The 6,056-nt window shown below is 41.9% G+C and overlaps 1 long non-coding RNA gene across 1 annotated transcript; it reads left to right on the top strand.

Annotated features, from left to right (window-relative positions):
- Positions 1–677: 677 nt before the first annotated feature.
- On the top strand, positions 678–2,455 carry LOC149981324 (uncharacterized). Its single transcript, XR_016483530.1, has 3 exons — positions 678–952; positions 1,322–1,383; positions 1,868–2,455. It is a non-coding gene; the product is annotated as an uncharacterized LOC149981324 (long non-coding RNA).
- The last annotated feature ends 3,601 nt before the right edge of the window (positions 2,456–6,056 follow it).

Raw genomic sequence — 6,056 nt, 5'->3', positions numbered from 1 at the left:
AATTCTACATTTTCTCAGTACATTGTTTTCACTGAGGAAATGTACGAGTCTGCTGTTAATGACAACGTAGAGGATTTTCCCAAGGTTGCTGTTGACGCATATCCCATTGTAGTTACTGGGGTAAAATTTGTCTCCACTTTTGTGGATTGGGGTGATCAGTCCTTGGTTACAAACATTGGGGAAGATGCCATAGCTAAGAATGATAGTTCTGAGAGTTTAATGTATAGCCGATTTGCATTTGTGGTCTGTATATTTTATCACTTCATTAACCAGTTGCATCTCTAGGGGCGCTATTTCATTTTTGGATAAAAAACGTTCCCGTTTTAAGCGCGATATTTTGTCACGAAAAGATGCTCAACTATGCATATTCTTGACAGTTTTGGAAAGAAAACACTCTGAAGTTTCAGAATCTGCAAAGATTTTGTCTGTAAGTGCCCCAGAACTCATTCTACAGGCGAAACCAAGATGATACGTTAAACAGGAAATGAGCAGAATTTCTGAAGCTCTGTTTTCTAATGTCTCCTTATATGGCTGTGAATGCGACAGGAATAAGCTTAGACCTTCTGCCGTTTCCCCAAGATGTCGGCAGCATTGTGACGTATTTGTAGGCATATCATTGGAAGATTGGCCATAAGAGACTACATTTTCCAGGGGTCCGCCCGGTGTCCTTTGTCTAAATTTGTGCGTAATCTTCAGGTGCGGGCATTTTCTCCTGGGATTCAGGAGAGAAAGCACACTTCCACAAACTATATATCATCGAAGAGATATGTGAAAAACACCTTGAGGATTGATTCTAAACAACGTTTGCCATGTTTTCAGTCGATATTATGGAGTTAATTTGGAAAAAAGTTCGCGTTTTGAGGACTGAATTTTCGGGTTTTTTTGGTAGCCAAATGCTATCTGCTATCTAACTGAGAGTCTCCTCATTGAAAACATCTGAAGTTCTTCAAAGGTAAATGATTTTATTTGAAGGCTTTTATGTTTTTGTTGAAATGTTGCGTGCTGGATGCTAACGCCAATGCTAACGCTAAATGCTAACGCTAAATGCTACGCAAGCTAGCTACTTTTACACAAATGATTGTTTTCCTATGGTTGAGAAGCATATTTTGAAAATCTGAGATGACAGTGTTGTTTACAAAAGGCTAAGCTTGAGAGATGGCATATTTATTTCATTTCATTTGCGATTTTCATGAATAGTTAACGTTGTGTTATGCTAATGAGCTTGCTGATAGATTTACACAATCCTGGATACAGGGTTTTTTTCATAGCTAAACGTGACGCAGAAAACGGAGCGATTTGTCCTAAACAAATAATCTTTCAGGAAAAACTGAACATTTGCTATCTGAGAGTCTCCTCATTGAAAACATCTGAAGTTCTTCAAAGGTAAATTATTTTATTTTAATGCTTTTCTGTTTTTTTGTGTAATTGTTGCCAGCTGAATGCTAATGCTAAATGCTATGCTAAATGCTACGTTAGCCATCAATACTGTTACACAAATGCTTGTTTTGCAATGGTTGAGAAGCATATTTTGAAAATCTGAGATGACAGTGTTGTTAACAAAAGGCTAAGCTTGAGAGCTAGCATATTTATTTCATTTCATTTGCGATTTTCATGAATAGTTAACGTTGCGTTATGGTAATGAGCTTGAGTCTGTATTCACGATCCCGGATCCGGGATGGGGAGATCAGAAAGGTTAAGGATTCCATCAACACCACAGACCTTTTTTGGGTTGGAGGGTTTGTATTTTGTCCTGTAGTTCATTCAATGTAATTGGAGAATCCAGTGGGTTCTGGTAGTCTTTAATAATTGATTGTAAGATTTTGTTTTTGTTCATGTATATGTTTTTGTTGTTTATTCTTTGTTATAGGGCCCAAAACATTGGAGAAGTGGTTTACCAATACATCTCCATATTGGATAGATAACTCTTCCCTCACAAAGTCCTACTCTACCCTCTCCCAGCACTTCTCCTCTCCTTTCCTCCTCCTTCCCCTCTTCTTCATCAATCACCATGGGTTCCCTGATGCACTGCTCCCATACAGCTCTGGTTATGCTTACAAAACACTACAAATGAATCACTTATGTTCAGAGTACAACTAAACTCACCCATTGAATGTTCTCTCAAACTAACTTGACCTATTCCTTTTAAGTCTGAGTAAAGTGGAGCAGATAAAGGACTTCAAGCTCACCCAGCCTTTTGGAATTCTTATCAGCGACCAACATTGATTGGCCAGAAAATCAACCGCGTATGTAACAAGAAAGCTCAAAGGACACAGTGGCCTTGACCCTGGAGGACAGTTCAATGACCCCCATGACCTCTCTGCTCCGAAAAAGGACTAGACAAGACAGCACTCCCTTCGCAAAGCCGACACAAGCAGACCAAGAGAACACTTGGCTTAGCCTACGCTACGTGACTCCTTGCATAATATCTGAAAAGAGAGAAAACTCCCTTTGAGCCCCCCCCCCCCCCCCTCTCCGGGCCCCCCTGCCTTGCCTTCTTTTTGTGCCCTGGCTCCAAAGGGACCCCCATCTGTCGCTCCACTCGCCCCATTGTGGGAGCGTCAAAGCTGGGCAACTTCCCCAAAGCAGTGGGCGTGAGGAGGGGGGCCAGGCCAGGGTAAACAGAACAGCGCCCAGAACCCATTAGAATCTATTTAACTCTGACACCCTAGTAATTCTCACAGAGCTCTGGGAGGGGAAGGACCCCACCCCCTTATTCCAGATCACAATATCACCTTTTATATCCACTCACATACGTATTAAGTCCACCAATCTGCTCTTTTTCTACCCCCCCATACCAGCTCTTTCTTGACGTTTCTTTTGGCATCTAGCGCTAGCCCCTCCCCCCCCCCCCCCCTCACTAGCCGTACTGAAATACTCCCGTGTCATTGTACTGTACTTGAAGAGGTGAACATGGTTGTTTATGTACAGGAAGAATTGTCTAGTGGTTGACTCTTGTTCAGGAACCAAAAGTGTTGTTGGGGTTGTTTGGTGATGTAATAGCTTGTGTATAGTGAATAAGTAGAGTTTATTGGTATCAAGCCCAGTTCATGACATACTAATTAATTCTGACTCTATGGAGTTTAGGCTATTACTTTGGCAGATCTCACTCTCCATCTATTTAATTTAAATTTTCCTCCCCTTCACACCTTACCTCTCCTCCCCATGCCAACCTTCTCCTCTCCTCTCCTCTCCCTCACACCTCCTTTCTTCCCCCTCACACCTCCTCCTCTCCTCCCAAAGCCAACCTCCTCACCTCCCCCTCACACCTCCGCCTCTCCTCCCAAAGCCAACCTCCTTACCTCCCCCTCACACCTCCTTCTCTCCTCCCCATGCCAACCTCCTCCTCTCCTCTCCCTCACATCTCCTCCTCCCCCTCACACCTCCTCCTCTCCTATCCTTCACACCTCCTCATCTCCTCCCCCTCCTCCTCTTCTACCACCTCCTCTCCTCCTCTCACACCTCCTTCTCCCCCTCACACCTCCTCCTCTTCTCCCCATGCCAACCTCCTCCTCTCCTCCACACGCCAACCTCCTCCTCCCCCTCACACCTCCTCCTCCCGCTCACGCCTCTTCCTCTTCCCCTATCACCTCCTCCTCTCCTCCCCTCTCACCTCCTCCTCACCTCCCCCTCACACCTCCTCCTCTCCTCCCCCTCATACCTCCTCATCCTCCCTCACACCTCCTGTTGCTATAGGCCACCAAGTGCTAATAGTCAGTATCTAAATAATTTGTGTGAAATGCTTAATAGTGTATGTGATGTAAAGAGAGAGGTCTACTTTCTTGGGGACCTGAATATTGACTGGTTTTCATCAAGCTGTCAATCAAGAGGAAGCTTCTTAGGTCATTAATTCATCCACCAGGATGTTCACAAACACTACAGGGACAAGATCATCCACATGTATTGATCATATTTTTACTAATACTGTAGAACTTTGTTCTAAAGCTGTATCTGTACCCATTGGATACAGTAATCACAGTATAGTGGCTATATCCAGGAAAGCCAAAGTTACAAAAGCTGGGCCTAAAATAGTGTATAAGAAATCATACAAAAGATTTTGATGTGACTTATGTGGATGTGGTTGAAAATATTTGTTGTTCTGAGGTGATTAATAAGGAGCATCCAGACGCTGCACTTGATGAATTTATTTAATTGCTTCTTCCAATTATTGATAAACATACACCTGTTAAGAAACTGTTAGAACTGTGAAGGGTCCATGGATCGATGAGGAACTGAAAAACTGTGTGGTTGAAAGAGATGGTGTCACATTCTTAGTTCCTTTGTTTTGTCTTTTGTTTTAGTATGGTCGGGGCGTGAGTTGGGTGGGTTGTCTATGTTAGTTTTTCTATGAATTTCTATTTCTGTGTTTGGCCTGGTATGGTTCTCAATCAGAGGCAGCTGTCAATCGTTGTCCCTGATTGAGAACCATATTTAGGTAGTCTGTTTTTGATTGTGTTTTGTGGGTGGTTGTTTTCAGTCTTTGAGTGTCTGCACCAGACAGAACTGTTCCGGTTGTTTCTTTGTTGTTTTGTTATTCAGTGTTCAGTTTACTTTATTAAAAAGATGAACATGTACCACGCTGCACATTGGTCCTCACCTTCTTCCACCTACGACGCCCCTTACAGAATGTGCAAAAGGAGTGGCTAATAAGTCTGGCTGCACATCTGACTGGCTGATTTACTGCAAATTGAGAAATGATGTGACTAAACTCAACAAAAAGAAGAAAAAACTGTATTATGGTCAATGATATAATGATGGGAAAAAACTTTTGTGTGCTTATGGGCAAAAAGACAAATTCAACTCCATCTTTCATCTTTCATCGAATCAAATGGCTTATTCATCACAAAACCATTTGATGTTGCCAATTTGTCCTCAGGCCTGGAGAGAAGCCAAAGTCATCCCGCTACCCAAAATTGGTAAAGCAGCCTATACTGGTTCTAATAGCAGACCTATCAGTTGCTGCCAGGTAATAGCAAACTGTTGGAAAATATTGTGTTTGACCAAATACAATGCTATTTCTCTGTAAACAAATGAACAACAGACTTTCAGCAAGCGAGAGAGAAGAGAAGGGCACTCAACATGTGACTGACACTGACACAAATGACAGATTATTGGTTGAAAGAAATGGAAGATTGTGGGAGCTGTACTGTTACATTTCAGTGCAGCCTTTGATATTACTGACCATAACCTGTTGTTGAGAAAACATGTGTTATGACTAGAGGTCTACCGATTAATCGGAATGGCTGATTAATTAGGGCCGATTTCAAGTTTTCATAACAATCGGTAATCGGTCCTTTTGGACGCCGATTTTGCCGTTTTTTTTTAAATATATTTTTTTACACCTTTTTTAATCTTTATTTAATAACTAGGCAAGTCAGTTAAGAACACATTCTTAGTTTCAATGACGGCCTAGGAACAGTGAGTTAACTGCCTTGTTCAGGGGCAGAACGACAGATTTTCACCTTGTCAGCTCAGGGATTCAATCTTGCAACCTTACGGTTAACTAGTCCAACACCTGCCTCACGAGGAGCCTGCCTGTTACGCGAATGCAGTAAGAAGTCAAGGTAAGTTGCTAGCTAGCATTAAACTTAATCAATCATAATCACTAGTTATAACTACACATGGTTGATGATATTACTAGTTGATCTAGCGTTCCCTGGATTGCATATAATGCAGTGCGCATTCGCAAAAAAGGACTGTTGCTCCAACGTGAACCTAACCATAAACACCAATGCCTTTCTTAAAATCAATACACAGAAGTATATATTTTTAAACCTGCATATTTAGCTAAAAGAAATCCAAGTTAGCAGGCAATATTAACCAGGTGAAATTGTGTCACTTCTCTTCCGTTCATTGCACATAGGGTCAGGGTATATGCAACAGTTTGGGCCACCTGGCTCATTGCGAACTAATTTGCCAGAATTCTATGTAATTATGACATAACATTGAAGGTTGTGCAATGTAACAGTAATATTTAGACTTAGGGATGCCACACCGTTATATAAAATACGGAACGGTTCCGTATTTCACTGAAAGAATAAACGTCTTGTTTTCGAGAT

The sequence above is a fragment of the Oncorhynchus mykiss genome, chromosome 9 (genome assembly GCF_057628025.1).
Source record: "Oncorhynchus mykiss isolate SJ-2025 chromosome 9, ASM5762802v1, whole genome shotgun sequence".
Classification (NCBI taxonomy): Eukaryota; Metazoa; Chordata; class Actinopteri; order Salmoniformes; family Salmonidae; genus Oncorhynchus; species Oncorhynchus mykiss.
Note: the sequence above shows the minus strand (reverse complement) of the source record. Positions and strands in the feature narration are given on the sequence as shown.